The sequence below is a fragment of the Eleutherodactylus coqui genome, chromosome 3 (assembly GCF_035609145.1).
Source record: "Eleutherodactylus coqui strain aEleCoq1 chromosome 3, aEleCoq1.hap1, whole genome shotgun sequence".
In the NCBI taxonomy this organism is placed as follows: domain Eukaryota; kingdom Metazoa; phylum Chordata; class Amphibia; order Anura; family Eleutherodactylidae; genus Eleutherodactylus; species Eleutherodactylus coqui.
The window spans coordinates 56,195,743-56,212,837 of record NC_089839.1 but is presented as its reverse complement, the minus strand read 5'-3'; positions in this window follow the sequence as shown (position 1 = coordinate 56,212,837).

Here is a 17,095-nt window from a genome sequence, read left to right as displayed (position 1 = left end):
CACCAAGCTCTCCCTGCCACAGAGACCATCGGCTTGCTTCTGACAAGCCGATAGTCTCTATGGCAACCTGTAAACAGAGCAGGAGATTGCCGGCAGATCGGCAATATCTTCTGCTGGTTTTTCAAAGCCCTTGCACTTCTCTCTGTGTGGGTCTGTGCAGGCAGAGCACACTGTCACAGCTTGTGGCATTGTGCTCTGCAGCTCCCATAGTGATACATAGCCCGGAAATCTTCCGGCAGTGGAGCTCCTATTGGCAGTAGAGCTCCTATCGGCAGTGGAGCTCCTCCCGGAAAATTTCTGGGCGTGCCACTCAAGGGGTTAAACGATATCATCATTTGCTTTTTAAATGAAATGTATCCATTTAACTGGTGATCCAACTAAGGACTGATGCTAGTCCACTGCACATCCAGCGTATTAGATGGTACAGGTACAAGAATGAGACAAGTCATGGATGTTAAATGAACTGCTTTGAGTACTGGCATCATCAGATGAACCACAAAAACATCAGAGTTTACCTGAACCATATGCTATTAATTCCGTCTCCTTATTTTCTGAAGTTTTTTTTTTCTTTTCAATCTGGCTCCTTCCAGCTAAATTGTGTTTCACATAAAACGCTTCATGTCAACATATTAGATAAAACAGCAAAATAACCCTGGTCATCTGACCTCTTACTATACACAAATGTCCCTATCAGGCAGGTCTAGTACGCAAAACTTCATAGACCATACAGAAGCACAGAAATACAAACCAGAAACCAGCTCTTCTGCAGTCGCCCCATGCAAGGACTGGCTGGAAACCACAACTGATGCACTGGAAAATGGAGAAAGTCCAGCGTTGGGTTAAACATTTTCAGTCTTTAACCCTTTCCAATCCAATTTGTATCCTGCTTTTTCTAGGAGGCTTACTCTTTTTCTGCTGTTATACAACGGCGCTATATGCTGGCTAAAGCCAGTACTGCATGAAGGGATACGTTGGATTGGCTCCGACAGCAGAGAGGCTGGCAATATACAGAAAGAGAACCCCAACAGACGTCTTCCAACATTGGAGCTGTACAGCCTTAAATCATAATGTCTTAAGACGTCAGACAGTGGATTGGAAAGGGTTAATAAACAATCCAGACAGACAGACAAGAAGGAACAGCAGCATGTAGGAATCCAATAATTCTTCAAAGAATGTTCATGATAAAATCCAAGTGTTTATTTTTAGATCAAATACATCAACAGAAACAGCAATGTTTCGGCCAGCACACCGTGACCTTTGTCAAGCTTAAACATACCATGCAAATGTATACACTATATAAAGTAGCCTTAGCCAGTAATAAACACAGTTACACACGCCTTTAATTAAACATTACCCCCTCCCGAAGTTCTTGTATCTGTGTCAGACCCTGCCGCTGCACCTAGGTCGGCAATACCTCCTCAACATCCAATCTCTGGTTAGCAATTTTGTGTGGATGGGCCGCAGACCTCACTTAAAATACAACCTTCTCACGCGCCCTAAGATAGAGGGAGGCCTGGGGCTCCCGATTTTTCATTGTACTATAGGGCCTGTTTGGCTAATTTCATCCTCTCCCTGTTAAAAAGTAGGCCATTTAAACTTTGGGTGGAAATAGAGCATGAGACAGATACAAGGTGAGCCTAGTGGGCCTCCTGGATCCCACAGCAGTACTTGGGAGGCCTTGCAAGTCTCTCACCTTTTATGTTGGATGCACTTAGGGCACATTTGCCCTGAGGTCGGGCTTGGTGTCCACTCAAGGGCCGCTCACTCCGTTGGTGGCCAACCCTCAATTCCCATCCACGGTACACAAGGTCACTATCATGGCGCTCCCCGGATCCCCGATCCCTCGACTTAGAGACATAGCGACACATTTGGGGGTGAAACCTCTGCGAGACATTTTAGGGGAGAATATGTCCCCCTCGGGGGCATGGTTGTTATTTGCAGTTGAGGGGTTATTTGGGATCCCTGGTGCCCAGAGGATCCGTGGGCATACCACTCACACCATTTGAAGCTCTGTGCATGTCATCATCCCCAATTTAACATGGGATCTCGGTAATATATGGGTTGCTACTGGCCGGCTAGACAGGGGACACTCTCCCAGGCTACACTGGGGTTTGGGAGAAAGAGTTGGGAACGGGCCTCTCTAGGCCCGAATGGCAAAAAGCCTTCCTCTTGTGCCACAAGTGCGCCTAATTGGGTAGACTCCAGGAGCAGATCTTTAAGGTGCTTTCTCGCTGGTATGGGACACCGTCGAGGCTGCATCAAATAGATGCCCAGATCTCCGCCTTGTGTTGGAGATGTTAGGGTCATCCGGGAGATATGCTGACTATATGGTGGGAGTGCCCCCCGATAAGAGACCTCTGGAGCAGCGTGGAGCAACTCTATAACACCATGACCAGGGAGGAGGTGTCTTTTGCTGCAGAGATGGCTCTCCTTCTGGTGCTCCCTGGTTTGGTAGCCTAGATTAAGTCTGAGCTGTTAAGGCTCTTTATTCTTGCAGTGAGGATGTCCGTCCCTGGCCTATGAGAATTACATGGGTGGAGAAACTCAACATGTTAATGAGGGTTGAGGAGGAAGGAGTGGAGGAAAATGGGATGGAGCATGACAAGATGTATGATATTTGATGACCATGGATATGTATGAGAGAATCCGATCCCTTTAAGAGATGGCTGGAGACAGGACGTTGAGCTCCTAAGTGAATAAAATGCTAAACCGAGCAAGATTGTCTTCCATCGGAGTGTTGCAGACTCGATGGGTGTTTTGGGGCTCCCTGGGCCCGGGACAACAGAAGCAAGCGGGGCCCACCTCCCCACACCCTACCTCTCCCCCTTTCTTTCCTTCACTCCCTCCATTCCTTTTCTTTCCCCACCCCTTGTTTCCCAATACATTTGGGGACTTTTGGATGTAAGTTTTTTGTTTTGTTTTGTTTTGCATGGTAATTAGAGATGAGCGAACATACTCGTCCGAGCTTGATGCTCGGGCGAATATTAGCGTGTTCGGGATGCTCGTTACTCGTAACGAGTACCACGCGGTGTTCGGGTTACTTTCACTTTCATCTCTGAGACGTTAGCGCGCTTTTCTGGCCAATTGAAAGACAGGGAAGGCATTACAACTTCCCCCTGTGACGTTCAAGCCCTATACCACCCCCCTGCTGTGAGTGGCTGGGGAGATCAGATGTCACCCGAGTATAAAAATCGGCCCCTCCCGCGGTTCGCCTCAGATGCCTTGTGAGTTAGCTGAGGGAAAGTCCAGTTGTATTGGAGTTGCTGTAGGGAGAGTGTTTGTAGTGAGTGTAGGCTTCAAGAACCCCAACGGTCCTTCTTAGGGCCACATCTACCTGTGTGCAGGCTGCTGTTAGCAGTGGATATATTTTTTTTTTCTCAAAATCGGCTGTGCAGAGCATTGCACCCTGCATTAGGGACAGAAGTGGTGGTTAGGCAGGGAGAGTGTTAGGAGTGAGTGTAGGCTTCAAGAACCCCAACGGTCCTTTCTAGGGCCACACTGTGCAGGCTGCTGTTAGCTGTGTTGCATTTTTTTTTCTTCTCAAAATCGGCTGTGCAGAGCATTGCACCCTGCATTCATACTACAGGGACAGAATTGTGTAGGCAGGGCCAGAAGACATATATTATTGATTGAATATAGTCAGTGGGCCTTTTCTTTAAAAAAAAGGGAAAAAAGTATATTTGGCCTGCCTCAGTCAGTCCTCAGGGCTCTGGGTACGTATGTGCTGCGCGGAGAACGTAAAAATAATCAGACGCAGCCAGCTACGGTTGACTGCAGGCTTGCGCCACTTTCTTTCCTGCCTGTGAAATTCCTTGCTCTGCTCTAGTTAATAACTCTGCAACACTAAAGTTCTGTGACACATTTGCAGGGGCACAACACAGTTATTATTCATTGAATAGACGCAGTGGGCCTTTCCTTTTAAAAAAAAGGGAAAAAAGTATATTTGGCCTGCCTCTGACACTCCTCAGGGCTCTGGGTACGTGTGTGCTGCGCGGAGAATGTAAAAATAATCAGACGCAGCCAGCTACGGTTGACTGCAGGCTTGCGCCACTTTCTTTCCTGCCTGTGAAATTCCTTGCTCTGCTCTAGTTAATAGCTCTGCAACACTAAAGTTCTGTGACACATTTGCAGGGGCACAACACAGTTATTAAACTTATTATTCATTGAATAGACGCAGTGGGCCTTTCCTTTTAAAAAAAAGGGAAAAAAGTATATTTGGCCTGCCTCTGACACTCCTCAGGGCTCTGGGTACGTGTGTGCTGCGCGGAGAATGTAAAAATAATCAGACGCAGCCAGCTACGGTTGACTGCAGGCTTGCGCCACTTTCTTTCCTGCCTGTGAAATTCCTTGCTCTGCTCTAGTTAATAGCTCTGTAACACTAAAGTTCTGTGACACATTTGCAGGGGCACAACACAGTTATTAAACTTATTATTCATTGAATAGACGCAGTGGGCCTTTCCTTTTAAAAAAAAGGGAAAAAAGTATATTTGGCCTGCAGGCTTGCGCCAATTTCTTTCCTGCCTGGGAAATCAAATCACTGGTAATACAGCATGCTGAGGGGTAGGGGTAGGCCTAGAGGACGTGGACGCGGCTGAGGACGCGGAGGCCCAAGTCAGGGTGTGGGCACAGGCCAAGCTCCTGATCCAGGTGTATCGCAGCCGACTGCTGCGCGATTAGGAGAGAGGCACGTTTCTGGCGTCCCGACATTCATCGCACAATTCATGGGTCCACGCGGGAGACCTTTATTAGAAAATGAGCAGTGTGAGCAGGTCCTGTCGTGGATGGCAGAAAGTGCTTCCAGCAACCTATCGTCCACCCACAGTTCTGCGCCGTCCACTGCTGCAAATCCGAATCCTCTGTCTGCTGCTCCTCCTTCCTCCCAGCCTCCTCACTCCACTCCAATGACACATGCTCAGCAGCGGGAAGACTCCCAGGAACTGTTCTCGGGCCCCTGCTCAGATTGGGCAGCAGTGGTTCCTCTCCCACCACAGGAGTTTATCGTCACTGATGCACAACCATTGCAAAGTTCCCGGGGTCCGGGGGATGAGGCTGGGGACTTCCGCCAACTGTCTCAAGACCTTTCTGTGGGTGAGGAGGATGATGACGATGAGACACAGTTGTCTTGCAGTCAGGTAGTAGTGAGGGCAGTAAGTCCGAGGGAGGAGCGCACAGAGGATTCGGAGGAAGAGCAGCAGGACGATGAGGTGACTGACCCCACCTGGTTTGCAACGCCTACTCAGGACAGGTCTTCAGAGGGGGAGGCAAGGGCAGCAGCAGGGCAGGTTGCAAGAGGCAGTGCAGTGGCCAGGGGTAGAGGCAGGGCCAGACCGAATAATCCACCAACTGTTTCCCAAAGCGCACCCTCGTGCCATGCCACCCTGCAGAGGCCAAGGTGCTCTAAGGTCTGGCAGTTTTTCACAGAGACGCCTGATGACCGACGAACAGTGGTGTGCAACCTTTGTCGCGCCAAGATCAGCCGGGGAGCCACCACCAACAGCCTCACCACCACCAGCATGCGCAGACATATGATGGCCAAGCACCCCACAAGGTGGGACGAAGCCTTTCACCGCCTCCGGTTTGCACCGCTGCCTCTCCCCCTGTGCCCCAACCTGCCACTGAGAAACAACCCCCCTCTCAGGACACAGGCACTACCGTCTCATGGCCTGCACCCACACCCTCACCTCCGCTGTCCTCGGCCCCATCCACCAGTGTCTGTCAGCGCACCGTCCAGCCGTCGCTAGCGCAACTGTTGGAGCGCAAGCGCAAGTACGCCGCCACGCACCCGCACGGTCAAGCGTTAACCGTCCACATAGCCAAATTTATCAGCCTTGAGATGCTGCCGTATAGGGTTGTGGAAACGGAGTCCTTCAAAAGTATGATGGAGGCGGCGGCCCCGCGCTACTCAGTTCCCAGTCGCCACTACTTTTCCCGATGTGCCGTCCCAGCCCTGCGCGACCACGTCTCCCGCAACATTGTACGCGCCCTCACCAACGCGGTTACTGCCAAGGTCCACTTAACAACGGACACGTGGACAAGCACAGGCGGCCAGGGCCACTACATCTCCCTGACGGCACATTGGGTGAATTTAGTGGAGGCTGGGACAGAGTCAGAGCCTGGGACCGCTCACGTCCTACCCACCCCCAGAATTGCGGGCCCCAGCTCGGTGCTGGTATCTGCGGCGGTGTATGCTTCCTCCACTAAAGCACCCTCCTCCTCCTCCGCAACCTCTGTCTCGCAATCAAGATGTGTCAGCAGCAGCAGCACGTCGCCAGCAGTCGGTGTCGCGCGGCGTGGCAGCACAGCGGTGGGCAAGCGTCAGCAGGCCGTGCTGAAACTACTCAGCTTAGGAGATAAGAGGCACACGGCCCACGAACTGCTGCAGGGTCTGACAGAGCAGACCGACCGCTGGCTTGCGCCGCTGAGCCTCCAACCGGGCATGGTCGTGTGTGACAACGGCCGTAACCTGGTGGCGGCTCTGCAGCTCGGCAGCCTCACGCACGTGCCATGCCTGGCCCACATCTTCAATTTGGTGGTTCAGCGCTTTCTGAAAAGCTACCCACGCTTGTCAGACCTGCTCGTAAAGGTGCGCCGGCTCTGCGCACATTTCCGCAAGTCCCACACGGACGCTGCCACCCTGCGCACCCTGCAACATCGCTTTAATCTGCCAGTGCACCGACTGCTGTGCGACGTGCCCACACGGTGGAACTCTACGCTCCACATGTTGGCCAGGCTCTATGAGCAGCGTAGAGCTATAGTGGAATACCAACTCCAAAATGGGCGGCGCAGTGGGAGTCAGCCTCCTCAATTATTTTCTGAAGAGTGGGCCTGGTTGGCAGACATCTGCCAGGTCCTTGGAAACTTTGAGCAGTCTACCCAGGTGGTGAGCGGCGATGCTGCAATCATTAGCGTCACCATTCCTCTGCTATGCATCTTGAGAAGTTCCCTGCAAAGCATAAAGGCAGATGCTTTGCGCTCGGAAACGGAGGCGGGGGAAGACAGTATGTCGCTGGATAGTCAGAGCACCCTCCTGTCTATATCTCAGCGCATTCAGGAGGAGGAGGAGGAGCATGAGGAGGATGAGGAGGAGGGGGAAGAGACAGCTTGGCCCACTGCTGACGGTGCCCCTGCTGCTTGCCTGTCATCCTTTCAGCGTGTATGGCCTGAGGAGGAGGAGGAGGAGGAGGATCCTGAAAGTGATCTTCCTAGTGAAGACAGCCATGTGTTGCGTACAGGTACCCTGGCACACATGGCTGACTTCAGGTTAGGATGCCTTTCTCGTGACCCTCGCGTTACACACATTCTGGCCACTACGGATTACTGGGTGTACACACTGCTCGACCCACGCTATAAGGAGAACCTTCCCACTCTCATTCCCGAAGAGGAAAGAGGTTCGAGAGTGTTGCTATACCACAGGACCCTGGCGGACAAGCTGGTGGTAAAATTCCCATCCGACAGCGCTAGTGGCAGAAGGCGCAGTTCCGAGGGCCAGGTAGCAGGGGAGGTGCGGAGATTGAGCAGCATGTACAGCCCAGGCAGTGCAATAGTCTTTAAGGGCCTGGACAGCTTTATGGCTCCCCACCAAGACTGTGTCACCGCTCCCCAGTCAAGGCTGAGTCGGCGGGAGCACTGTAAAAGGATGGTGAGGGAGTACATAGCCGATCGCACGACCGTCCTCCGTGACGCCTCTGCCACCTACAACTACTGGGTGTCGAAGCTGGACACGTGGCCTGAACTAGCGCTGTATGCCCTGGAGGTGCTTGCTTGTCCTGCGGCTAGCGTCTTGTCGGAGAGGGTGTTTAGTGTGGCTGGGGGAATCATCACAGATAAGCGTACCCGCCTGTCAACCGACAGTGCCGACAGGCTAACACTCATCAAGATGAACAAAGCCTGGATTTCCCCAGACTTCTCTTCTCCACCAGCGGACAGCAGCGATACCTAAGCAATACGTAGACTGCACCCGCGGATGGAAGCATCGTTCTCTCTCACCATCCAAAACGGGGACATTTCTGCTTCATCAATCTATGTCTAATATTCCTCCTCCTCCTCCTGCTCCTCCTCCTGAAACCTCACGTAATCACGCTGAACGGGCAATTTTTCTTAGGGCCACAAGGCTCACTCATATAATTTTTCTAAAAACTTTTTATACGTTTCAATGCTCTTAAAAGCGTTGGAACTTTAACTTGAAACAATTTTTCGTTAAACTGGGCTGCCTCCAGGCCTAGTTACCACTTAAGCCACATTAACCAAAGCGATTAATGGGTTTCACCTGCCATCTTGGTTGGGCATGGCCAATTTTTACTGAGGTACATTAGTACTGTTGGTACACCAATTTTTTTGGGCCCTCACCTACAGTGTAATCATAGCAATTTGTATGTTCTTCGCCTGCACTCATGGTACAGAAAGGTGTGTGGGGTTGGCCTACACTTTAGCTACATAAATGTAACTTGGGCCTTGGCTATACTGCAGCTACTGAAATGGAACTAAGACTGCACTCCCACTATACTGCTGCTTCGGAATTGTTCCTGGGGCCTGTGTAGGCTGCTACTATTACTTAAATGGAACTTAGACTATGCTCCTCCTATACTGCTGCTTCGGAATTGTTACTGGGGCCTGTCTTGAGTGCTACTATTACTGAAATGGAACGAAGACTGCGCTCCCACTATACTGCTGCTTCGGAATTGTTACTGGGGCCTGTCTTGAGTGCTACTATTACTGAAATGGAACTAATACTGTGCTCCCCCTATAATGCTGCTAGTGATATGTTAGTGGGGCCTGTCCTAATGCTACGGCTGAAATGTTACGAATTATGGGCTCTGCCTATACCGCTGCTAATGGTATGTCTCTGGGGTGTGGAAACAGAGGCTTCCCAAAGACATGATGGCGGCGAGGCCATTTCCCACCAACGCGGTTACTGTTAAGGTGCATATAACCACGGACACGTGGAGAGGACACATAGTGCCTCAAAAACATCCCCCTCCTCCTCCAACAATGAAAACATTCTTGGCAAATGCCTTTGAATTGGTTCGTCTGGTGGCAGTCTAAGAATTTCACCTTTACCGACACAACAAGAGAGCCCCCCCACCATCCCCCCGCCACGGCCCACTTAATCCTGGCCACATTCCGAAAACCAACAAAATAAAACTGCGCTACTAGGTCCGCAGTCACCACCACATTACCACCAACGCGGTTACTGTTAAGGTGCATATAACCATGGACACGTGGAGAGGACACATAGTGCCTCAAAAACATCCCCCTCCTCCTCCAACAATGAAAACATTCTTGGCAAATGCCTTTGCATTGGTTCGTCTGGTGGCAGTCCAAGAATTTCACCTTTACCGACACAACAAGAGAGCCCCCCCACCATCCCCACGCCACGGCCCACTTAATCCTGGCCACATTCCGAAAACCAACAAAATAAAACCGCGCTACTAGGTCCGCAGTCACCACCACATTACCACCAACGTGGTTACTGTTAAGGTACATATTACCAGTCTGACTGGGGCATGCAGACACCTTGACAGAATGAATAGTGTGTGGCACATAGGTTCCCCATTGCTATGCCCACGTGTGCAGCTCCTGATGGCGGTGGCACAGGATTCTATTTCTCATTGCTTCTGTACAGCATTGTGGGCTATCGCCCCACCACTTTTAAAGAGGGTCGCTGTCTAGCCGTGCCAACCCTCTGCAGTGTGTGCCTGCAGTTCCTCCTCATGGCAGACGCACTTATAAATAGACATGAGGGTGGTGTGGCATGAGGGCAGCTGAAGGCTGCGCAGGGACAGTTTGGTGTGCACTGTGGACACTGCGTCGTGCAGGGGGGAGGGGAGTTGGGCAGCATGTAACCCAGGAGAAGTGGCAGCAGAGTGTCATGCAGGCAGTGATTGTGCTTTGTTGTAGGTAGTGTGGTGCTTAGCTAAGGTATGCAATGCTAATGAGGGCTTTTCAGAAGTAAAAGTTGTTGGGAGGGGGGGCCCCACTCTTGCCGGTATTGTGGCTTAATAGTGGGACCTGTGAACTTGAGATGCAGCCCAACATGTAGCCCCTCGCCTGCCCTATCCGTTGCTGTGTCGTTCCCATCACTTTCTTGAATTGCCCAGATTTTCACACATGGAAACCTTAGCGAGCATCGGCGAAATACAAAAATGCTCGGGTCGCCCATTGACTTCAATGGGGTTCGTTATTCGAAACGAACCCTCGAGCATTGCGAAAATTTCGTCCCGAGTAACGAGCACCCGAGCATTTTGGTGCTCGCTCATCTCTAATGGTAATCTGTCAATTACAATGAGCGATGAATATGAGCCACAGTATAGTTAAAGTGCTATGCTCCAGCTGAGAATCAAGCCCGTATTTCTTTTTTTTTGTTTGTCATTTCTCTGGATTGCCACACGATATGTTTGTATAAATGTATAAACGTTTAATAAAAATTGATTGAACCATAATTAAACATTACCAGGTGTCTTGATCCAGAATGGCCTCTGGTGTGAAGCTCTCACCCTCCAGCATCATCAACAGGCAGGTGCAAAATTTGCATAGTTTGCATGAACAGTGGATACTAGGTCTATTTGGGGATTCTTTGGCATTGTTTTCTTATCAGCCATACCAAAGAAGTAGAGGCTGTGGGAAAACCCCTTATGGGGTCAGATCTGTCTAACCAGTGTATGCATATGGGTTGACATTATTGGTAGAGGTCTTACAGAAAAATTATTTTCTTTTTGGTGATAAGATCTACCGTCAGAAACAAGTAACCATGATGGGCTCCAATGTGGCCCCCACTTACGCGTGCATGGACTATTACTCCCACAGACAGAGTCTGTTTACTGTGGTGCTGCTGCAATTGTTTCTTCTTTTGAGACAAGAAGGAACAGAGATAATGTGCAGCACAGGGTACATCTCTTACCCTTTCATGTGACACATTAACTATAGAGATGAGCGAACACCAAAATGTTCGGGTGTTCGTTATTCGGAACGAACTTCCCGTGATGCTCGAGGGTTCGTTTCGAACAACGAACCCCATTGAAGTCAATGGGCGACCAGAACATTTTTGTATTTCGCCGATGCTCGCTAAGGTTTTCATGTGTGAAAATCTGGGCAATTCAGGAAAGTGATGGGAATGACACAGTGACGGATAGGGCAGGCGAGGGGCTACGTGTTGGGCTGCATCTCAAGTTCACAGGTCCCACTATTAAGCCACAATACCGGCAAGAGTGGGCCCCCCCCCTCCCAACAACTTTTACTTCTGAAAAGCCCTCATTAGCATGGCATACCTTTGCTAAGCACCACACTACCTCCAACAAAGCACAATCACTGCCTGCATGACACTCCACTGACACTTCTCCTGGGTTACATGCTGCCCAACCGACCCCCCTCCCCCCCCCCACAGCGCACACCAAAGTGTCCCTGGGCAAGGCTGCCCTCATGCCACACCACGCTCATGTCTATTTAGAATTGCGTCTGCCATGACGAGGGACCGCAGGCACACACTGCAGAGGTTGGCACGGCTAGGCAGCGACCCTCTTTAAAAGTGGCGGAGCGATAGCCCACAATGCTGTACAGAAGCAATGAGAAATAGAATCCTGTGCCACCGCCATCAGGAGCTGCACACGTGGGCATAGCAATGGGGAACCTATGTGCCACACACTATTCATTCTGTCAAGGTGTCTGCATGCCCCAGTCAGACCGGGCTTTTTAATTCATAGACACAGGCAGGTACAACTCCCTATTGTGAAGTCCCTGTCGACCCACAGCATGGGTGGCTCCCTGGAACCCACCGGCGGTACACAGAAATATCCCATTGCATTGCCCAACACAGCTGAGGTAGTAATGTCGTGCTTAATGCAGGTGGGCTTCGGCCCACACTGCATGCCCCAGTCTGACTGGGGTTCTTTATAAGTGTACAGATGTAGTAAAAACTCCGTGTGCACCTACAGCATGGGTGGGTGCCAGGAAGCCACCGGCGGTACATAGAAATATCCCATTGCATTGCCCAACACAGCTGAGGTAGTAATGTTGTGCTTAACCCTTTCCAATCCAATTTGTATATGGTTTTCCTAGGGGGCTTACTCTTTTTCTGCTGTTATACAACGGCGCTATATGCTGGCTAAAGCCAGTACTGCATGAGCTGACACGTAGGATAGGCTCCGACAGCAGAGAGGCTGGCAATATACAGTAAGAGAACCCCGACGGACGTCTACCAACAACGGAGCTGTACAGCCTTAAACCCTAATGTCTTCACAGGTCACACAGTGGACTGGAAAGGGTTAATGCAGGTGGGCTTCGGCCCACACTGCATGCCCCAGTCAGACTGGGGTTCTTTACAAGTGGACACATGTAGGTTAAACTCCCTGTGGACCCACTGCCTGGGTGGGTGCCAGGAAGCCACCGGCGGTACATAGAAATATCCCATTGCATTGCCCAACACAGCTGAGGTAGTAATGTCGTGCGTAATACAGGTGGGCTTCGGCCCACACTGCATGCCCCAGTCAGACGGGTTCTTTAGAAGTGTACAGATGTATTAAAAACTCAGTGTGCACCTACAGCATGGGTGGCTCCCTGGAACCCACCGGCGGTACACAAAAATATCCCATTGCATTGCCCAACACAGCTGAGGTAGTAATGTCGTGCTTAATGCAGGTGGGCTTCGGCCCACACTGCATGCCCCAGTCAGACTGGGGTTCTTTACAAGTGGACACATGTAGGTTAAACTCCCTGTGGACCCACTGCCTGGGTGGGTGCCAGGAAGCCACCGGCGGTACATAGAAATATCCCATTGCATTGCCCAACACAGCTGAGGTAGTAATGTCGTGCGTAATACAGGTGGGCTTCGGCCCACACTGCATGCCCCAGTCAGACGGGTTCTTTAGAAGTGTACAGATGTATTAAAAACTCAGTGTGCACCTACAGCATGGGTGGCTCCCTGGAACCCACCAGCGGTACACAAAAATATCCCATTGCATTGCCCAACACAGCTGAGGTAGTAATGTCGTGCTTAATGCAGGTGGGCTTCGGCCCACACTGCATGCCCCAGTCAGACTGGGGTTCTTTACAAGTGGACACATGTAGGTTAAACTCCCTGTGGACCCACTGCCTGGGTGGGTGCCAGGAAGCCACCGGCGGTACATAGAAATATCCCATTGCATTGCCCAACACAGCTGAGGTAGTAATGTCGTGCGTAATACAGGTGGGCTTCGGCCCACACTGCATGCCCCAGTCAGACGGGTTCTTTAGAAGTGTACAGATGTATTAAAAACTCAGTGTGCACCTACAGCATGGGTGGCTCCCTGGAACCCACCGGCGGTACACAAAAATATCCCATTGCATTGCCCAACACAGCTGAGGTAGTAATGTCGTGCTTAATGCAGGTGGGCTTCGGCCCACACTGCATGCCCCAGTCAGACTGGGGTTCTTTACAAGTGGACACATGTAGGTTAAACTCCCTGTGGACCCACTGCCTGGGTGGGTGCCAGGAAGCCACCGGCGGTACATAGAAATATCCCATTGCATTGCCCAACACAGCTGAGGTAGTAATGTCGTGCGTAATACAGGTGGGCTTCGGCCCACACTGCATGCCCCAGTCAGACGGGTTCTTTAGAAGTGTACAGATGTATTAAAAACTCAGTGTGCACCTACAGCATGGGTGGCTCCCTGGAACCCACCGGCGGTACACAAAAATATCCCATTGCATTGCCCAACACAGCTGAGGTAGTAATGTCGTGCTTAATGCAGGTGGGCTTCGGCCCACACTGCATGCCCCAGTCAGACTGGGGTTCTTTACAAGTGGACACATGTAGATTAAACTCCCTGTGGACCCACTGCCTGGGTGGGTGCCAGGAAGCCACCGGCGGTACATAGAAATATCCCATTGCATTGCCCAACACAGCTGAGGTAGTAATGTCGTGCGTAATACAGGTGGGCTTCGGCCCACACTGCATGCCCCAGTCAGACGGGTTCTTTAGAAGTGTACAGATGTATTAAAAACTCAGTGTGCACCTACAGCATGGGTGGCTCCCTGGAACCCACCGGCGGTACACAAAAATATCCCATTGCATTGCCCAACACAGCTGAGGTAGTAATGTCGTGCTTAATGCAGGTGGGCTTCGGCCCACACTGCATGCCCCAGTCAGACTGGGGTTCTTTACAAGTGGACACATGTAGGTTAAACTCCCTGTGGACCCACTGCCTGGGTGGGTGCCAGGAAGCCACCGGTGGTACATAGAAATATCCCATTGCATTGCCCAACACAGCTGAGGTAGTAATGTCGTGCGTAATACAGGTGGGCTTCGGCCCACACTGCATGCCCCAGTCAGACGGGTTCTTTAGAAGTGTACAGATGTATTAAAAACTCAGTGTTCACCTACAGCATGGGTGGCTCCCTGGAACCCACCGGCGGTACATAAAAATATCCCATTGCATTGCCCAACACAGCTGAGGTAACGTCAGCTGTAATGCAGGTGGGCTAAAAATTAATTTGATTACACTGTAGGCGAGGGCCCACAAAAATTGCTGTATCAACAGTACTAATGTACATCCCAAAAATTGGCCATGGCCAGCCAAGAGGGCAGGTGAAACCCATTAATCGCTTTGGTTAATGTGGCTTAAGTGGTAACTAGGCCTGGAGGCAGCCCAGTGTAACGAAAAATTGGTTCAAGTTAAAGTTCCAATGCTTTTAAGCGCATTGAAACTTATAAAAATTGTTCTGAAAAATTATTTGAGTGAGCCTTGTGGCCCTAAGAAAAATTGCCCGTTCAGCGTGATTACGTGAGGTTTCAGGAGGAGGAGCAGGAGGAGGAGGAGGAGGAATATTAGACACAGATTGATGAAGCAGAAATGTCCCCGTTTTGGATGGTGAGAGAGAACGTAGCTTCCATCCGCGGGTGCAGCCTACGTATTGCTTACGTATCGCTGCTGTCCGCTGGTGGAGAACAGAAGTCTGGGGAAATCCAGCCTTTGTTCATCTTGATGAGTGTTAGCCTGTCGGCACTGTCGGTTGACAAGCGGCTACGCTTATCTGTGATGATTCCCCCAGCCGCACTAAACACCCTCTCCGACAACACGCTAGCCGCAGGACAAGCAAGCACCTCCAGGGCATACAGCGCTAGTTCAGGCCACATGTCCAGCTTCGACACCCAGTAGTTGTAGGGGGCAGAGGCGTCACCAAGGATGGTCGTGCGATCCGCTACGTACTCCCTCACCATCCTTTTACAGTGCTCCCGCCGACTCAGCCGTGACTGGGGAGCGGTGACACAGTCTTGGTGGGGAGCCATAAAGCTGGCCAGGCCCTTAAAGACTGTTGCACTGCCTGGGATGTACATGCTGCTCGATCTACGCACATCCCCTGCTACCTTGCCCTCGGTACTGCGCCTTCTGCCACTAGCGCTGTCGGCTGGGAATTTTACCATCAGCTTGTCCGCAAGGGTCCTGTGGTATAGCAACACTCTCGAACCCCTTTCCTCTTCGGGAATCAGAGTGGGCAGGTTCTCCTTATACCGTGGATCGAGCAGTGTGTACACCCAGTAATCCGTAGTGGCCAGAATGCGTGCAACGCGAGGGTCACGAGAAAGGCATCCTAACATGAAGTCAGCCATGTGTGCCAGGGTACCTGTACGCAACACATGGCTGTCTTCACTAGGAAGATCACTTTCAGGATCCTCCTCCTCCTCCTCCTCAGGCCATACACGCTGAAAGGATGACAGGCAATCAGCCGGTGTACCGTCAGCAGCGGCCCAAGCTGTCTCTTCCCCCTCCTCCTCATCCTCCTCATGCTCCTCCTCCTCCTCCTGTACGCGCTGAGAAATAGACAGGAGGGTGCCCTGACTATCCAGCGGCATACTGTCTTCCCCCGCCCCCGTTTCCGAGCGCAAAGCAGCTGCCTTTATGGTTTGCAGGGAATTTCTCAAGATGCATAGCAGAGGAATGGTGACGCTAATGATTGTAGCATCGCCGCTCACCACCTGGGTAGACTCCTCAAAATTACCAAGGACATGGCAGATGTCTGCCAACCAGGCCCACTCTTCTGAAAGGAATTGAGGAGGCTGACTCCCACTGCGCCGCCCATGTTGGAGTTGGTATTCGACTATAGCTCTACGTTGTTCATAGAGCCTGGCCAACATGTGGAGCGTAGAGTTCCACCGTGTGGGCACGTCGCACAGCAGTCGGTGCACTGGCAGCTTAAAGTGATGTTGCAGGGTGCGCAGGGTGGCAGCGTCCGTGTGGGACTTGCGGAAATGTGCGCAGAGCCGGCGCGCCTTTACGAGCAGGTCTGACAAGCGTGGGTAGCTTTTCAGAAAGCGCTGAACCACCAAATTAAAGACGTGGGCCAGGCATGGCACGTGCGTGAGGCTGCCAAGCTGCAGAGCCGCCACCAGGTTACGCCCGTTGTCACACACGACCATGCCCGGTTGGAGGCTCAGCGGCGCAAGCCAGCGGTCGGTCTGCTCTGTCAGACCCTGCAGCAGTTCGTGGGCCGTGTGCCTCTTATCGCCTAAGCTGAGTAGTTTCAGCACGGCCTGCTGACGCTTGCCCACCGCTGTGCTGCCACACCGCGCGACACCGACTGCTGGCGACGTGCTGCTGCTGCTGACACATCTTGATTGCGAGACAGAGGTTGCGGAGGAGGAGGAGGGTGCTTTAGTGGAGGAAGCATACACCGCCGCAGATACCAGCACCGAGCTGGGGCCCGCAATTCTGGGGGTGGGTAGGACGTGAGCGGTCCCAGGCTCTGACTCTGTCCCAGCCTCCACTAAATTCACCCAATGTGCCGTCAGGGAGATGTAGTGGCCCTGGCCGCCTGTGCTTGTCCACGTGTCCGTAGTTAAGTGGACCGTGGCAGTAACCGCGTTGGTGAGGGCGCGCACAATGTTGCGGGAGACGTGGTCGTGCAGGGCTGGGACGGCACATCGGGAAAAGTAGTGGCGACTGGGAACTGAGTAGCGCGGGGCCGCCGCCTCCATGATACTTTTGAAGGACTCAGTTTCCACAACCCTATACGGCAGCATCTCAAGGCTGATGAATTTTGCTATGCGGACGGTTAACGTTTGAGCGTGCGGGTGCGTGGCGGCGTACTTGCGCTTGCGCTCGAACACTTGCGCAAGCGACGGCT